At 40.8% G+C, this 19,374-nt stretch overlaps 1 long non-coding RNA gene across 2 annotated transcripts in view; it reads left to right on the top strand.

Moving 5' to 3' along the window:
- LOC138754792 (uncharacterized) overlaps nucleotides 1-19,374 on the top strand; it is a 186,578-nt gene that overhangs the window by 120,144 nt on the left and 47,060 nt on the right. For both annotated transcript variants that reach the window (XR_011351931.1, XR_011351932.1), the window contains 2 exons: nucleotides 12,206-12,343; nucleotides 12,786-12,874. This is a non-coding gene — a long non-coding RNA (uncharacterized lncRNA). The remainder of the gene's footprint in view (nucleotides 1-12,205; nucleotides 12,344-12,785; nucleotides 12,875-19,374) is intronic.

Raw genomic sequence — 19,374 nt, forward strand, 5'->3', positions numbered from 1 at the left:
ATATCGCGTCTGCAAAACAACTCTGCTGCAAATGTGGCTGTGTCATTTTTAACTGCCAGAATCGGTGGAAATCTTACTCCTCATGATTTCAGCACTGGGGTGCGATGTTGTAAACTATTTTATAAATCGTGTTCATCTTGTAATATAATACTATATTACATTGGTGCTGTGAAAATTGCATGAGCCTTGATTGTTCAACTGAAGATTCCTCACTAAAGGCATGATCAGACTGAAGCAGTACAGCTGGAGATTGAACATAGTCCCTCCTTTGGCTGCACTCTCAATGAAAACAAGCTGAGGTTTGAGGAACAAAAAGAAAGAATTTGAGATTTGCAATTCTCCTGTAGAATTGCTCTGGAAACTCCAGGAGTTAAGGATTAATCTCTAGCACACTGCTGCAAACAAACCATAATGAAGAAAAAACTCAAGATATTTTTGTTTTTTCATCCTAAAAATATTCTTCTTTCTTTGGCTTGGCTTCGCGGACGAAGATTTATGGAGGGGGTAAATGTCCACGTCAGCTGCAGGCTCGTTTGTGGCTGACAAGTCCGATGCGGGACAGGCAGACACGGTTGCAGCGGTTACAGGGGAAAATTGGTGGGTTGGGGTTGGGTGTTGGGTTTTTCCTCCTTTGCCTTTTGTCAGTGAGTGGAGATGGAGGAAAAGACTGTTTGACCTAATGGCCAGCAGTGAGCTGTTTAATTCTCCCAGAATAGGTCCATTAAAGTTCACATCTCAAGTTTGTGAGCATGGATTTAAAAGGAGCTGTTTTCCTGTGTTGTATTCTGGCTCAGGTAATATACAGCAAAATAAAAACACACAGAAATGCGAGAGGAATTCATCTGGTCTTGCAGCATCCATTGGAGGTAAAGATATATTACCGACGTTTCAGGGCTGAGCCTTTCTTCACGGTATATGAAAAGAACAGGAAGGCATCAGAATACAGACTAAAGAATGGCAGGGGGAGGAATCCAGATCAACAAAAGATCTTAATTGGATATGATGAGAGGAAAGGTGAGAATTGATTTTGACTCTGTGAAAGAAGCCAGAGGGTAAAGGGAGGGGGAAAGAGAGAGACGAAGCTGGGGGAAAGACCATGGGGGAAGGGGGTAGAAAAAGAAGGGGGGGGGGGTTAATGGAAACCAGAGTGCACAGTTCCATCTGGTTGGAGGGTGCCCAAATGGAAGATAAGGTGTTGATCCTCCAATTTGTGGGTGGTCTCAGTCCAACACTTCATGTGACATGTGACCATGGCTATTGGGAGATCCACATTATTACGGCAGACAGAGCCAAGGTGCTCAACAAAGCAATTTCCCAGTCTGTGCCCAGCCTCTCTAATGTAGAGGAGACTGCAGCAGGAGCACTGGATGCAGTAGATAACAAGTAAATTTTACAGTAGATTTTACAAGTAAATTTTCACTTCACTTGGGAGGACTGTTTAGGGCCCTGAACGATGGTGAGGGAGGAGGTGTTGGTGCTTCCCCTGCGGTCACAGGGATAGGTGCCAAGGGGATGATTGGTAGGGAGGGAGGAATGGACAAGGGAGTCATGGAAAGTGTGGTCCCTGCGGAAGGTGGAGAGGGAAATATGTGTCTGGTGGTGGGTTCATATGTAGCAAAGTGCCAATACGTTGATGAGAACAGTTTTCAGTGTGAAGCGTCAACCAGAGAAGAGTGAATAGAACCTTTCACAGATTATCTGGTTTCTTGGGCTTAATGAGCCAATCCACTGTCAAGTACTTTGAGAAATTCACTCATTTTAATTCAGAAATCCCCTTTTATACAGAGCCTGCTGACGAATGACAAAGCACAGGAGGAACCTGTTTGGCCCATCATTCCATTTCTGCTCTTTCCCCATTGTCTTTCAAATTTGTACAAATATCCATCATTCGGCCATGGGATATTTTCTTCTATCGTTCTTTATAGATGGTGGGAGAGGGAATTACCCAACAAGGGAGGTCCCAAGGATGCATTTGTTACATTTAAAATATCACATATTTTTGACTATTTTATTTATGGTTTTCCAAACTTAAACTCAGTTATCAACATTATCAGTATCAATGTTAACAATATCAGCATTGACTACAATTTACAAATTTACAATTATCAATTCTATATAAAGTTTTCTGCAGTTCAAGCTCTTTCTGTTCCCCTCCTTCCCACCCCCCCACCTCAGCTTTTAACATTTAATTAACCATAATTATATGTGACATTGAAAAAGACACTCACAACAAAGGTATGAAATATATATGGGGGGGTGGGGGGGGGTATGGGTTAGTCATGGCAGGGTGGCCAGTGCTCAGACTGTTTTCTTCTCTTGACTTTTCCTGGTTGGGATGGGATTGAGGGATAGATGAGGAAGGTAGGGTGGTGAGGCACGATGGTCCACCTTATAATGGTGCTCCTCTAGAATGTAAGTATGGTTGCAATTTTTTTTTAAGTGCCCTAAGTTTTTGTTAAGTTGTAAGTAATTTTGCTGTGTTCCAGCGAGTAATGCTCAGGCAGAAGTCGGATTTCTAGGTAACCGCTATTCACTTCCTGGCCACTGGCAATGTGATCATTACGAACTGGATTTGAAATTTGGACAGGTTCATTGTAAGTCTTATGTCCATATGTTTCCCAATAGGAACAGCTCTGGGTCCTGTGGGAATACTTTACCTATGATTTTTTTTCTTGGTCTTGGCCTAGTTCCACCCAAAAGGGTCTCACTTTGTGCACGTCCAGGTTGCATGCACAAAGGTTCCTGACTAAATGCCACATCTGAAGCATTGGTCTGACAATTCTGGTTTAGTTCTTTCAATGTTTACAGCATCAGGTATAGCTGGTGTAGAAAGTTGTATTGTACCAGCCTGTACCGCGCTTTAATGATTGCATTCATCCTGATCCTACATAAGTCAGAACAGCACCATTCATCAATTGTTATTCCTAGGTCCGGCTCCCACCTCTTCTTTAATTTATGAAGGACTGGTTAGGCCCTTCCATTTGGAGTAAGAAATACATTGCTCAGATGAACTCTGTGTGTTCCCTTTTCAAACCATGGGCCTCTATGTCACTGCATGCTGGTAGGGCCATAGTTGGACCTAATTTGTCCTGCAGGAAAGATCCAGCAACTCAATGGCCAGAATGAATAGGACTGGAGATAGCAGGCACCCTTGTCTATGTGATCTTCTCAGAGAGAAAGGTAGAGAAATTTGTCCATTGGTTGCAACTTTAGCCTTGAGCAGATGATACAGCATCATTACCCAATTTATAAAAGGTGGCCCTAACCCGGACTTTTCAAGCACTTTAAATAAGAAAATCCCACTCCAATTTATCAAATGCCTTTTCCGCATCCAGGACCACAGCTAAACCTCTCTCATTTCTAGTTTGTGCCAGATGCATGATACTCAACAGTCTTCCAGTGTTATTCGCTGCCTGTCGTTTTTGCACAAAGGTGGCTTGATCTTTATTTATTAGTTTTGGCAAATGTTTCACCAATCTATTTGTCAGGGCTTTGGCAAGTAACTTATAATCTGTGTTTAACAATGAAATGGGTCTATAGGAAGATAGTGTTAGTGGATCTTTGTCTTTTTTAAGTATCATCGTAATGATTGCTGTTGAAAAAGATTCTGGGAGGGTATGGGTCTCCATTGCCTGGTCTACCACCTCCAAATAAAGAGCACCTTGATGAAGGGCTCAAGCCCAAAACATTGGTGATGTATCTTTACACCTTGATGAGGGCTTAAGCCCAAAATGTTGGTGATGTATTTTTACCACCTTGATGAAGGGTTCAAGCCCGAAACGTTGGTGATGCATCTTTACTTACATCACCTGCTGAATTTATCTAGCATTAAAATGTACAGCATTAAAGAGGCACAGGTAAATATTTAAATTCCTTATAAAAATCAAGTAGAAACCCATCCTCCCCTGGCAACTTGTTAGTCTGCAGCAAATTCAATGCTTTCCCTATCTCTTCTTCTGTGAATGGAAAATCTAGGCCTTCCTGTTCTTCTGGGTCTAAATTTGGTAACTCTAATTCAGACAGGAACTCGCTGGCTTTATTGGACCCCCCCCCCCCCGTCAATTTTGATTTATATAAACTCTCATAGAAATCCCTGAAGGTCTCATTAATCTCTTTTGGTTTATGCATGATCCTGCCAATCCCAGTTTGTATCACATTAATCGTCCTTGAGGTCTGTTCTGTCATCGACTGCCAAGAAAGTACTTTGTGGGTTTTCTCTCCCAATTCATAGTATTTTTGTTTTGACTGCATTGTAGCTTTTTTCATACTAGATGTTTGGAGCGTATTGTATTTCAGTTTTTTATTTGTTAGACCCCTGTAATGGTCCCCAGAACCCAATTTTTGGAAATCCTTTCCTAGACAAGTAATTTCCTGTTCCAATTTGTCCACCTCCCTCATGTATTTTTTTACTGTTTTGATGTACCCAATTATTTGACCTCTCAAATATGCTTTGAGGGTATCTCATAGGGGGAATTTATTTGGAGTAGAGGTACAGTTGGCCTCACAAAACATATCTATCTGCGCTCTTATAAAACTACAAAACTCTGGTTTCTCTAACAGCAACGTATGGAGACACCATCTGTATGCCGTATCCTGCTTATCCTGCTATTGTTAATGTCAGGGGTGAATGATCTGAGAGAAGTCTCACTGTGTAGTCAGCCTCCATGATCCTACTCTCTACATGGGCTGAAGCCAAGAAAAAAATCTATTCTAGAGTAGGAGTCATATTGTTTTGAGTAAAAGGAATAATCCCTCTCCCTTGGATGTTTCCGCCTCTACACATCTGTCAAGTTCAGCTCCTTCATACAGTTAGTGGTAGCCCTTGCCACCTTGTTGACTTATCTAAGACAGGATCCAGACAAAAATTAAAATCTACCCAACAAATGTTTTCCTTTCCCTTTGCCAATCCCAGGAAAATGTCCTGTATGAACTATTTGTCATCAAAGTTGGGAGTTACACGTTTACTAAGGTCCAAGATTCTGAATATATCTGAAAGTGCACCATTACAAATCTTCCTGTTCTGTCTGAGATCACATTTTTTATTTTCACTAGGACACTCTTCCCTGTTAGAATTGCATTTGATCTGAATGAGGAGGGTATTACCTCGCCTAGTTTATTACCTAGTTTTTGATGTTCCTGCTCCGTTAAATGTGTTTCTTGGAGAAAGGCCAGATCAGCTCCCTTTTTTTTCATTGTGTGCCAAGACTCTATTCCTCTTCACAGTTCTGTTCCAGCTATTAACATTAAAAGTAATGTACTTTATACTCTTAGCAATTGCTCCAGAGACTTTCAGACCTGTGTTTCCCTCATTCCTCCAACCTTTATCCTTCAGCTGTCTGTTCCAGCCCACTGGGCCTGCGACAAACCCTGGGAAAATAAAACAAAAACAAAGACCATGAACCTGAAAAGGACAAATAAGAAAAAACTATTCAATAACAAACGAAAAAGGAAAAAATCCAAAAGAAACACAAAATACTACAAAATGCCCCAACCCCTTATCATACTCCATTCTCCTATCCCCCTTCATCCTTCCTCCGATGACCATTCCTCCTTTGCTGTTGCCATTTCCCTCCATTACACGGCCTATGTGATGCACACCTCTCCCTTCCATTTTCCTCCCCTATCGCCACTCCAGAGTGCTCCTAGTTCTCTTTTCCCTTCTCGTTTCACATGCATTTTTATAAACTCAATAGTTATCCATATTTACAGCAAAATGCTTAACATTCTACAGTAATTATTTATAGTTTCATACATTAATTTCCATTCTTATTCTTGCTCTTTTTTTCCCCCTGAGTCCAGGCAATTCCTCAGCAAACAGCTCTCCAAAGCAATAACCCACCCAGGCAATAACCACTTACAGGGTGCCTGGATATCTTAGGATGCATTCATATCTTTTCAGCTTTACCACCCTTTTGACTGGCTTAAACTCTTCTGCGCTAATGTCGGGGTACAAGAATACCTTATACCCCTCTATTTTCATTGGTTTACTCCCCCCCCCCCCCACCTTTTGTTGCATCAGCTATCACCTCTCCTAATATTTTTTCCCTGTCCTGGTAATGCAGCAGCTTCACAAGGACAGAATAGGATTTCTTTCTGGGCTTCAGCTTCAGAATGGGTGACCGATGTGCTCTCTCCATCTTCACCCTATCCCCCAACATTTCTTCACTCTCGACTTCAGAGATCCTGCTTTGGAAGAAGTCCAAAGGGTTTTTCTCCTCAGTGTCCTTCTTCAATCCCACTATTTTTGTTATTTTTATGACTGGCTTTCTAGGCATCCAGCTTGTCCCAAATGCATTCCCTCTCCCTTACCCAGAGGGTCCAGCTCCTTTTCTACCTGTTAATTCTATCTTCACTTTCTCCCACCCTATCCTCAACTTCTGTCATTCTACCAATTAATCCTGAAAGGGCTCCCTGCATTTTATCTAATTTTTCCCTCCTGTCCTGGGCTCTTTCAAGCTGTGGATAAGAGCCGATCTTCCATGAGGCCCATGGCCTCCAGTACATCTCCTAAGAAAGACTCCGAGTCCTCCCCCTCCCTCACTGGTAAGACTCTTCCAGGCCTCCTAGCCTCGTGGTATTGTCCTCCAGTTGCCTCTGTTGCCATCATTGTTGCTCTCGTCGCTAGTACACATCATGTCCCCCAACCCGACACTGGACCTCGATGGACTCACTGCCTCCCAGTTTGACTCCTCTCCTGCGTTTCCTCGCCTCTCCACCCTGCCGTCGTTGCTCCCACCGGCTGTAGTGCGAGCTTCATGCTCACCATGAGAGCGCCTGACCCGACGCTCCTGCTGCAAGAGGGCGAGAGGGGTATTTTAAGTCCCTCCCTCTCCCTAAGCTGCTTTGCGGGCTCCTGCAGTCTGCTTGCCAGACCTGGGTAGCATCACCTCCTCGATCTCAACTCTCCTGCAGAGTAGACTCTACGGGCTGTTTGAGGCGGCCCCGCCATTTTCTTCACCCTGAGGTATCTCAGTTTAGTCTCCTAGCTTCGGGGCCATTTCTTTACCGTGCTTGATTGTGGTTTTATTTTTCTTTGTCATTCTTCTGTTCTTGAAGTCATCCTATTTTGCCAGTGAATATTTTGGTGGTTGTTTTGATACTTTTTCTGTTTTTTTTCTTGTGGATCTGGGAGCTCTAAGGTTCTACATCCTATCACTCTCCTCACATCATGTGACCCCCAAAGTATCACATGCTTGACTCATTTCAAATCATGATCCTGGCTCTGAATGAAGATGTGTGCCATCAATCCCTGATACTTCTCTGCACTGGGAATATTATGGAAGATGCTAGGTCACCACTTTAACTTATTCCAAGAAGAGTTAAACTAATGACTTTAATATCTTAGTAAATGTAAGTAAAATAGATTCCAGTTTGTTTAGTACAGCATGTTTGACTATGGGAAATGCATTTGTCCAAATGAAACATATCACAGTGTATTTCAATTTAACATCCATTTTCAGCCTATCGGTAGATACAGCCCTATAAATTGGGGATGTTTAGGTAGCATCTTTTTCTTAGTATTTCACTTTCCGAGATCTGTACCTTTTCCTTTGGTGCACTTTAATCCCTGGCATATCACAACATTTGGGAATGTAGTTAGAAGGTGTCTAAACAAAATATCACTCAAGATCCCTGCTTTTGCTCTCTCCCAGGTACTTTGGCTGGCCTTGATATTTCCTATGATTGATGGGGCTGACAACCCTAAACTTTATAAAACTTTAAAAGTCTTATTTTTGTAGCCGACCACTACAAAGAAACATACACACACAGTGTGGCAGGTTAAGCTCACTCGCTTTATTAGGGCTGGAAAGGCTGCTTTTATACTGTTCAAGTTCCCGCCGTTTTTGCTGATTGACTGAGTCATCCATATGAATAACAATAGCAGGCGGGATCATCTATGCATATGAATGCCCTTCTTCCCCAGCCTGTTTCTGCTGAGTTAGCTGGGCAGCTTGACCAGCGCCATTTTAGGGCTATTGATCTGATGCTGCACCAGCTTCGACTCCCGCCAATTCGTTGTCCTGGGAGTCGCATTAGCGATCTCTATCTGCATCTGCTGCTTGATCTCCACAATTGAGGGGGCCACATTTTTGTTAAAAACTGTAGGGTGGTGATCAATGCTTTGATTCTCCTGAAATAGAAACAAATATGGATCCACAGCCAAGGATTTTAGACCATAAGACATAGGAGCAGAATGAGCCTTTCTCCTATCAAGTCTACATTGCCATTTGAATCATGGCTGATGTATTTTTCCTCTCAACCCCATACTTATGCTATTTTGTTAATTTTGTAATCATGAAATATAATAGATTTGATTCACCAAACTTACACAGGCTCTTAGAAAGAGATAAATAATTAATTCCTCACCTCAGCTCATTTTCCATGTTAATGATATCATTTTAATGTACTTGTCCAACTCCTTCTATTGAACTGTTCCTGCCACCCTTTCAGGTTGGCATTAGCACTTGTAGCTAAAAAATATATATCTCCTTGTCTCCTGTCTGGTTCTTTTGCCATTGGTATTAAATAATATTTCTCTAGTCACTAAGCCTTCAGACATTGGAAAGAGTATTTATTATATCCAGTTTATTTTCAATATCTTTATTAAATGTTTCTTTTATTTTCTCTATCGTGAACATTCCTGGCCTCTCAGTGCACCTGAAATTCTGCATTGTTGTTTCTAGAACATAGCTGTTACTGTTTAACACAGTTGTGCCATAATTGTCCAATGGGAGGCTTGTAAACTAAAACCTAGGAACAGAAAAGGTGACTACTGACACACCCGGAAGTCAGGGGAATAAAATGGGTCCTCCCAACATTTAAATGCACTTGGATTAGGCTTCTAAATCAATTAATGCTTTGTATGTAGTTATCAGACCAGATCTACATGATCACCAAATAGTGATGGGGCCATAAGCAGCTGGCTGGGCTTTGTTGCAGCCTTGCATCACATCTAAACCCCCATTAAGTATCAACCAATTGTGCATTGTGCAGAGGTTACATAGGGAGCAGAAGGATGTTCTTACTATTGATTAATGCATTTCCAGGTCTAGAGGTCCAATTCTAGGAGCTAAGAATGTCGACCATAAATGATTTAACTAAAGTTCTCAGGGTGGGGGGGGGAGGGGAAGGGGAGGAACACAGGCCTACAGGTAAGTGATGGATACAGATGGGAGGATAGAAGAGAAAGAAGCTGAGAAGTGATATGGGGCGAGGGCAGAGGGCTTAGAAAGATAGTTCTTTGATTGAAGAGGGAAGAAAAGGAGGTGGGAGCTGAAGGATAGGAGACAGGGATGAGGGTAAAGGGAGAGACTGGGATGGGAGTAGCAGAAATTGGAGAAGTTCCTATTGATGCCAACTGGTTGGAGACAACCAAGGCAAAATATAAGGTGTTCTTCCAATTTGCAGGTGGGCTCAACTTGGCAGTACATTGATTAATCCAAGTCTATAAAAACTGGATCCATGGTATAATCATGAGATTAATTCAGTCATTTTCAATCAATATAATGCACAGCCTTCATCACAGTAGTGCCAGTTTGAACTGCTCGGTGTTTGATTTGATAAAGAGACCACATTTTGGCAACCTACAGATCCAATGCTAAAACACACAAGAAAAACAATGTCAGTGGAAATTTAATGCAACAAAAAAATCCTCGCTGACTATATGACCTCTACAAATTTTCTCTGACCAATTTAGCCTCAACCAATCTGAGATATTCCTTTGTCTGAAACACACCAACCCCTATCTCTCTGCACCCACCACACACATGTCCTCTGCATCTAAAAACTGTTTTTCTCTTTTAAAATTCTAACTGAGGGCTTTGAACTGAAATAGTAAATTTCCACAGATGCTGCCTGACTTGTTGAGTCTTTCCAGCATTTTCTGATTTTATTACTGAGAACCTGGAATTTGACTGCATCTACACCATCAAACACCCTCAGGAAGGATGTGAAAGTCCAAATAGGATGCTTAAATTTTCCTGGAATTGGGGATTTCAGTTATGAAATTAGAGGGTTGGGAATTTCCTCTTTGGAACAGACAATTTTGAGAGAGAATTTGACAGGATTAGGAAAGTAGAAAAAGAAGAGGAGACAGGTTTGAAGTGATTAGCAAAAGATCCAGGTTGATATGTGGAAAGGCTTCTTTATACAATGAGCAATTATGACCTTGAAAGTAAGTGGGATTTTCAGAAAAGTTAATTGGATAAATATAAGGCTAAAAAAAAAAAAATTTTGTGGGGGAAAAGTAGAGGGTTAAGACTGATTGGGTTGCACTACAAAAAAACTTCAAGGAATGACACCGGTATTACCAAGATTCTATTCTGAGAGGGGTTTAAATAGAAAAGAAAAAAAAACAGGTTAGTTTGTTTCAGGTTGGACCTGGAATAGTAATAATCTGTTTGTGAATGGTTAATCCAATTGCCTATTGTATCCACACTCTTTCTTTGGGAAAGTAGAGATGAGGCGCATACCAGGAGAACCTGCTGGAATGAAGGGGTTTTATGGGGATTTGGATATCAAGGATGGAGGCAAGGGTAAAACTGAGCAGATCACTAGGATGCAGAATGTGCATTGAGAGGAAATATTATTTTGCTATAGTTGACATGGATAGAAGTCTCCAACAAACCAAGTTCATGGGCACTTCTAATGATCTCAGCTATTGGTATCAGCCTTTGATCATTTAATTCAGATCTTGTCATAATAGAATTTAAATGCACACATTTTTGTGTTTCATTTTAATAAGATCATTCATGTTTAGTCTAGTAACACAATAGCTCTACAGCCATATCCTCAATTTGCCTTTTGTATTTAGTTCAGATCCCAAGCTATTGAAATTGTAAATGGGGACTAGCAAAAAGTACTAAATTCAACTCCTGGCATAGAGGGTTGAACTTCTCTTGTAAGACCATGTCTGTCACTGGGATAAGAAGTGGATTTTTACAACTTATGCCAATAGCCATCAAGTGGAATGCACATTAAACAGTGTTCCTGTAAAGCAGTTTGTCATTTATGCTAAGTGATGTTTATACTGAACCCTGCTTAAATCACTCCCACTTTTCTGTAAGAACTTACATTGAATTAGTGGTTTTGCCACTGAATATGGGCCCAAATCATTTCTCAGAAGCACTATTACACAAAGATGTCACTGAGCCATGTTTGGTGACCAGGACAGGTGACCAAATGATTGGTTTTTAAAAAATGGTCATCATAAAGGAGGAGAGGCTTAGGAAGGGAATGTTAGAGCTTAGGACCTAGGCAGCTGATGGCACGGCAACAAATAACGGGGAAAAGGAAATTGGTGATGTGTAGATCAAGTACATGACTATAGAGATGAGATTTTTTTTTAAATTAAACCTTTGCTGGACCAAGAACCAAGGTAGTTCATTGAGATCAATGCAAATATCAAATCATTACAAATTATCTAAATTAGGTTCACAATCATTCTGATTTCTCCATTGTGAGAATAGTCATCCAGAGAAGGTGTATTTTATCAAAAATCATTATTATTTCTATAAGCCAGTGTGGAAGGCACTGCAAGCATTGTTAACTGAATATAGTTCCTATCCAAATACACACACACTTGCAGTAGGATTTACTGAATGGTGATTAGGATTGGAAAAACTGACTGCTATAATTTTGCCTTTCTAGGACTGAGCCTACTGTACACATGTAAAAGTTTAATTTTGTGGACAAAATTTTAGGGTTAAATTTAGGGGGTCGACTATTATACACCTGCTATTTTTGACTGTGATTAGTACCTATGTTGTTTGGGGCATTGGGAGCTTGGATGGGTGGATGGGTGGCTTGGAACGGGTGGTAAATCCATGTTTGGGGTGTCAGAAGTTCGGATGGGCAGTAGGTGGGTGGCCAGGGCCCAGGTCTGTGATTAGGACGTCAGGAGATCAGGTGGATGGCGGGTGGCCAGCTGGGGCCATGGCCAGAATCCACGTTGGGGCATCAGGAGCCCAGATGGACTGGTGGCCAGGGCGTTGGGAGCTTGGATGGGTGGGGAACTAGAACCAAAAATGGTGGGGGGGGGGGTTCGTCTTTTAAACAGTATTGACCATTACACGTATTTGTAATCCAATCTTCAGTACTGTCTTTAATTATCAAGGATCTGAGAATTTTATTTGGAATCCCACAAGACAGGCAACAAGTGATCCACCAAGATTTTGTTTATCTTTTTCATTTTTTCTTCCTGCAGCAGTAACTTCAACACTAGCAGGAAGATACAACCCAAAAGCTGAGGTGGATTTAAAGGAAGGCCTTGGCTCAAAATGAAAGGTTCCATCAACTGTGTAAAATTGCATTCTATACTCAATACAGACTAGGGAGTTTGAAGGTTAGTACATTTACTGTGTGATAATTCATCTCTGATTACCAGATTACTCTCTTCACAGCCAGCACAAAGTAATTGTGCAGCTCCCAGTTTCAGTAATCAAGGCCTTAACTCAAGTGCTCTGTTTGCATCATCATTTGAACCTGGTGCTCAGCAGCAGAAGTTAATGGGAGACTGATAACCTAATTGCTCTCATCTTAAAATGTATCAGCATCCACACCCCCATGTGGAGCTAAATTAGCTCCTATTCAGATCATGCTGGTAGGCCCAACAGCTGTGGACTAACAACTCCTCTGCACAAGGCTCCATTATGAAGTTTTGGGAATTGATCCTTTTTTTAATTGCAATGATGTTTATTTATTCTTTACAAAGTTATCAATGGCAATTTCAAACAGGAATGCTTTTCATACCTTTATCCAAATAATCTTATTTTAAAATATTTCAGGCAAATTAGAGACAATGAAATGGTTTGAAAATGCAGATTGTACTGGACAAAGAAATCATAGGAGGAGCAAAAATCAGAAGAAATTACAGGTAACATGTGAATATAATCCCTCTGATCTCAATAGATAATCCCTGAAAACAGAAGATCAGATGGCCTGTGTTGGATTGTTGAAGGGCTATTCATTTAATCCCACATATCCTTTATTTTACCATAAATAATTTTATCTTCCAAAGTATAATTTATTTATTTTTCTCATGCAATGTGTTTTGTGTAATATTGGGGGGAAATTGAATCCCAATTATCTCGTATATGTGTCCTCTAATCAATTATCCTTTGACAGTGAAAACAGTTTTTCATCCATTTACTTTAGCCTCAATATAAACATCACTCACCATTAATGACAGGCTGCTTTGAAGGAGCACTGTTTAATCGATTGAACCACAACTTGACTTTCTTTGCAGAACAATTACAGCTTTTGCTGTTTCTCCAAATGGTGGGAAATTTGGGCTTATGGGCAATGCCAGATCCAGCTCTAACATCAAGTTTGAAAATTACACAACTGCAGTGGTCTCGTTAGCAACAACAATGAGTCTCACTACAGAGAAGAGGTGGAAAATAACAAACTGAGTCTCAACGTGGATAAGATGGAGTTGATCGTGGACTTCAGGTCCAGGAACAACCGCACTCCACTACACATTAATAAATTGGTATGGAGAGGGTAAAGAGTACCAAGCTCCTCAGAGACCATCTTTGGCAGAGAGCCAAACAAATGACCTATCCAGACCACAGAGCATCTTGTTCACTTGTCAGGAAGGTGCAACAGTGACTGCACTTCCTGAGAAAACTGAAGTGGGCAAGGCTACCAGCCACTATCATGAATGACCCGGCTGGTTGTATCACAGTGTGGTATGGTTGCTGCAGAGAAGTGGATTGGAGGTCAATCCTTGGGAGCATAAGAGCACCAAAGAGGATCACTGGCATCTCCTTTTCCCCCTTTTTACCCCCTCCCCCAGCATCAACATGAGATTGTCAATGGAAGAGGGCGTGCAAAAGTGTTGAGGTCCCCTACACAGCATCTTTAAGCTACTCCCATCAGAAAAGAGATGCAGGAGTCTCAGAGCCAGTGCCACCAGCTTGAGAAACAGTTTCTTCCCATGGTTAGTGAGAATGCTGAACGACCAAAGGAACTGCTCACACTAACCATCTGAGACTCTCATATTCATAAAAGATTATTTATTCATTATATACTTGTTCTGGTTATGTATTGTTTGTGTATGTGTGTGTTATGTCTGGTTGTGTTTGCATGTTTTGCACTGAGGCAAATGCTGTTTCATCGGGTTGTAGTTGTGCAATCAGATAATAAATGAACTTGAACTCCACTGAGGCTGTTAACTTGGGATTGGTGTACTTGAGATGTAGATGATACTGAATGGGAGCCACAAAACTGATGGCATCATAACTGTAATGACTAATTTTTCAGAGTAAATATTATTCCTAATGTTTAATATTAACGTACTGGTTGAGGTGCATTTCTCTGAGCTGCTCAAATAAGCTTTCTTTGGTATCAGGGAATCTCATCTGTGTGAGATCCACAAGGAAATGCAGATGCTGAAATCTGAAGCCAAACATGATCTGCTGGAGGAAATCAGTGGGTTGGGTAGCATCCGTGGGAGGAAAAGAATGGTCACTGTTTTGAGCTGAAACTCTTCATAGGACTGTGCTAACTGATGTGTCTCCGTCATCTCCTGAAGGGGAGATGCTCATTGACTATAAAAAAAAAGGTTGGGAAATCCTTGTATGGGGTACACCTCGCATTCAGGAAGAGATAGAGGAGTCTATAAATCAGATTTTTTTTTTAAGAAACCTGGCTGGGTTGCTGCCATGTGTATTTTAACTGGTGCATTAACCATAGTGAGCTCGAAATGTTCAAGTTGGTAAATGAGAAAGCAGGCTGTTTTATCCTGGGTTGATGAGCTTCTTGTGTTGTTGGGATATCTTATTCAGGCAAGCAACAAATATTTCAGCATTATTTTAATATATATCTTGTAATTAATGGAATTGGTTTGCGAAGTAAAGTGTTGATTATGTGGCCACACCTCATGGCAGATATCCAACTATTTGAAGGAACGGAATTACTGCAATTATTGCTCTTCTGAACAACATATAAAATATCTATGGTGTTTAAACTCCACAGGAAGGGCCTTCGTGGCCAGAAACCTTCTTCACATAATTCTTCCAGTTGCTCAGTTCTCTACCCCATCATGCTGGAGTCCCAAAGGATTGCCAAAGAATTCATGGAAGCTTCAGTTCAGTCTACCTGGTACAACCAAGCCTTCATTGCATAGTTCCAATAATTATCCTGACCTTCTCATCATCCATCACAGTAGATTTCCCAAGGATGTTTAGTACATTGTATTAGCTAGATTAGTGGGGCATTCAAAGCAGAGCAGCATAAGACTTCGTATCACAAACACCACATATTTTCACAATGTATGTACTGTACTGTTCATTTTAAGTGTTGTGAGTTGTGTCAAAAATATCTACAATATTTGTATGAAGGAAAGGAACACCCATTGTAGCATTAAAAAAAATTGATGCTATATGGCCCAGTTTCGGAGCGGCTTGTTTTTATTGCCTATGTGATGTTTCTTTTGGTTGCTGGTCACATTTCCTTGGGATTTATTATCAATTCCTGAGTCACCAACTCAATCATGCCTATTTGGGAATCAAAGCTGATTTCCCAGTGTGTAAGGTGCAGTTATACCTTGGTTTCACCAAGGGAGCCATGTCTGGCTTGTGTCTGTGTTGATGTCACATACATTTTGCATGTATATACAAGAAACAGTCAGAATTGTAGGTTGTGAGCAGTGGACTGGGACTAATTGGAGAGCTCTTACAATGAATGGAATGGTCACTTCTACACATATGGTCTTGTGTCCATTTCTAAATATGTGGTTAGCTAACAATAAAAATACATGAAATTCCGCTCTTAACTCCTACATAGATAGTTTGGGTAGAGGTAAGAAAAGATGGTCTTCCAAAATAGTGTAAAGAAATAGACAGATGAAATGAATAAAGGGGATAGATGAAAGTGAACAAGAAGAAAACTTGGTTTGAAGCAATTTGGTCAGGTATTATGCTTATTTTCACAGCTTAGTGTTTATTCAAAAGTAATGGTCAGCAATGATTCTATTCTGCAATGATAGGATTTGTATTAATCAGGCAATTCAAAATAGACTGAGAATCAAGTCTTGGATCTGTGTGGATCTTTTATCCCCCATCAATTAGGACAAGATTCCCTTTGTCTTTTCCTTACCTGCTACCCCTCCAGCCTCCAGGTCCAACCTATCTTCCTCCTCCATTTCCGCCAACTACTATGTGATCCCATCACTAAACACATATTTCTCTCTCGTCCCTTCTCTGCCTTCTGCAGGCTCCGTTCCCTCTGTGACTCCCTTGTCCACTCCTTCCTCTTCTTTGTAATTTTTTTGTTTATTCCCCCCATAAACCATATCAGTAACAATATATATGTATACAAATATTCATCGTAAAATATACACGGTGACACTTCCCTTTCTCCCCCCCTCCCTCCCTCCCCCCTCCCTCCCTCCCCCCTCCCCTCCCCCTCCCCTCCCCCCTTTCATAAACCAATAAATAATAAAAACTCAAGACAAAAGAAGACAACAAAAAGAAAAGGAAGTCGTATCACCCACATATACATGTGTAGTCCACTCCTTCCTCCTCACCAATCGCCCCCTTTGCACCTAACCCTGTGACCTCGTGATATGTTCTACTTGCGCCCACACCTCTTCCCTCATCACCATTCAGGGCCCCAAACAGTTCTTCCAAGTGAAGCAACATTTCACTTGTGAATCTGCAGGGGTCATTCACTGCATCTGGTGCTTCCGTTGTGGTCTCCTTTACATTGGAGAGACTGGACACAGACTGGGGCATCACTTTGTTGAGCATCTCAGCTCTGCCTGCTGCAATAGCGTGGATAACCCAGTGGCCACCCATTTCAATTCAGACTGGGTGGCATTAACATTGACTTCACCGGTTTCTGTTAAACCCCCCCCCCCCCTTTCTTCTCCCCCCTGTTGCCTTTCCCCCAGCTCTCTCACTTCTCTCTGTCTCTTTTCAGAGTCGAAATTCATTCTCACCTCTCCTCATCATATCCAATTTAAACCTTTTGTTTGTTTGGAACCCTCCCCTGTCAGTGTTCAGTCTTTATTTAATGCCTTCCTGTTCTTTGAGGAAGGGCTCAGGCCCAAAACATCGATAATATATCTTTACCTCCTTTGGACACTGCAAAACCGGCTGAGTACCTCCAGCATTCCTGTGTGTTTTAACTATAAGCACAGCATCTGCAGACTTTTGTGTTTCACTTTTGTTCATTTGGTATATTCTAATTGAAGACTTATCTTAATTACATAATTTTCAGAAATATTGTATGGGTTACAAGGAGCATAACATGAGTGGTTGTTGTAAACTCTTACAGTCATTCAACCTATCTCTGTGTTTCTCTAATTCTGGGCTCTTGTGCTTCAATGTTTCTTTGTTGCTGGATCATTGGTCCCATCCCTTCAAATACATAGATCCAAAACTCTGGAATCCCTTCCTCAAAACATTCTACCTCTCTGGCATCCTTTAAGATGCTGTTTATAAGCTTCTGCTTTATGTTTGGTCAGTTGCTTCCATATATCCTCCTACAGCTTAACCAGTCAATTTAACATGCCACAAACATTATTTTGTTAATTTTTTGATGTTTAAAGGATTGCTCAAACCCAAGCAGCTATTAGCGGAAGAACTTTACAAGAATCACCACCTTCAAAGGATAATTTTATTACTAACTGCACATAGTTATAATTGCTCCTGTGGTATGGTGATCCTTCTAGATAGGTTACAACAAGCAAAAGTATATCTTTGAAATATGATATCATGTTTAGATTAATATTGTCACAATCAACATAAAGCATTCATTCAATTGAACTTATAGAGTCCTTCTATGGTTTAGATTGGATAGTGGTCCGATTCCTGATTTAGATGCATATTCTTTGATTTGTATTAACATAACAATAATCTAATGGCAGATATAATTCCCATTTCAAAATACTGGGGATGATACCATAATGATGTTTGTACAAGATTCCATTCTGTTGTTAAAAAGCTCTCATACAAAATAGTAATTTAAGGCAAACCTTGATAGAATTATGGAAGTTATTTTTTTAATTAAATTTGGGTGTTGTGTAGAACCTGCATTTTAACAATCCCGTATTTCCTTCCCACTGATTTAGGTTAAAATATTGGCAGGTTTCTGAATATTGGAGGTATCATAACCCTTCTTCCGTCCCTTACCACCATTCAAAATAGTTAGTTTCAGATTCACTGTCTGATTTTTCTCCTCCTTAGCCTCTGAGTATAGTGGCACACCTGCTACATCATTGGAGATTAACTCACAGAATGCAGTGGAAATTTACACTGTTTTTTGTCACTTTGCAGGAGTGTAGTCACACTTAATTTTGGCTTGTCCCTTCTTTCTTCAAAAATGTCTCATGTCCAGGACCTGGTGCATTTGTTTTGCAACTAATCTTTATTTGGGAAATAATCTCATAATTATACCAGACTACTGACATTGTCCTTTGACTTGTGCGTACAAGAATGTGGCACATTCAGGACTATGGAGGCTGTGGACTAGCAGATTTTAAGACAAAGGTTTGTTATTCATATTAATACACCAACTCCTTTTAATATTCACTTATTTTAGATGATTATAATTTTTCGGTGTATCAGGTAAGTTAAAAGGGAGCATGGGAAATGGGACTCCAGTGAGTTAAATGAGAGTTCAGGAATCAGGGCTCTGGTAGGTGGAATGGGGCACGGCCATTGGGGGCCCCGGCTAATTCGAAGATAGTGCTAAAAAGGGGCCCCAGCAAGTCAGAAGGAAGTGCAGGAACTGGGACCCTGGCATTGGCAGAGGAAGCACAGGAGCCAGGGCCCAAGTGAGTTAAAAGGCAGAGCAGGAACTGGTACCCTGGTAAATCTGAATGAAGTACAACAAATATTACCTGGTGAAACAGATACCAAACCACCAAGTTTCTGAATGGTCAGTTAGCAGATTATTTGAATTTCTCTTTACAAACATAAATATTTTACTGAATTAAATTGTTTAGTGTCACATGTACTGAGATACAGTTGAAAAACTTTCTTTTTTGGTGCTACCCAGGCAAGTCGACCAATATTTAAGTACATATTTAAGATAGTTAATAAAACTAAAGTGTAGGGTATAGTGTTACAGCATAACAGAGTGCAAGGTACCTTGTTGCATAAACTACAAGATATAGAGAAAGGTACAGTTAAAACAGTGAAAATGCATCATCTATTACTGATTCAAGGTCCATGCAAGAGACTGATAATAGCAAGAAAGAAACTGTCCTGGAATTTTGCAATATGTACACAATTGGAAAGTGCAGTGGATTTTTCCCTGTATTCCTAAAGAGTGAAGTGATAATAAGCAGAGTCTGGGTAGCTTTGCCGGCTCCATGTGTGCCTGACTATCCTTTGCTTGCTCCACGTGTTTGACTATCACCCC

Source organism: Narcine bancroftii, chromosome 1 (genome assembly GCF_036971445.1).
Source record: "Narcine bancroftii isolate sNarBan1 chromosome 1, sNarBan1.hap1, whole genome shotgun sequence".
Classification (NCBI taxonomy): Eukaryota; Metazoa; Chordata; class Chondrichthyes; order Torpediniformes; family Narcinidae; genus Narcine; species Narcine bancroftii.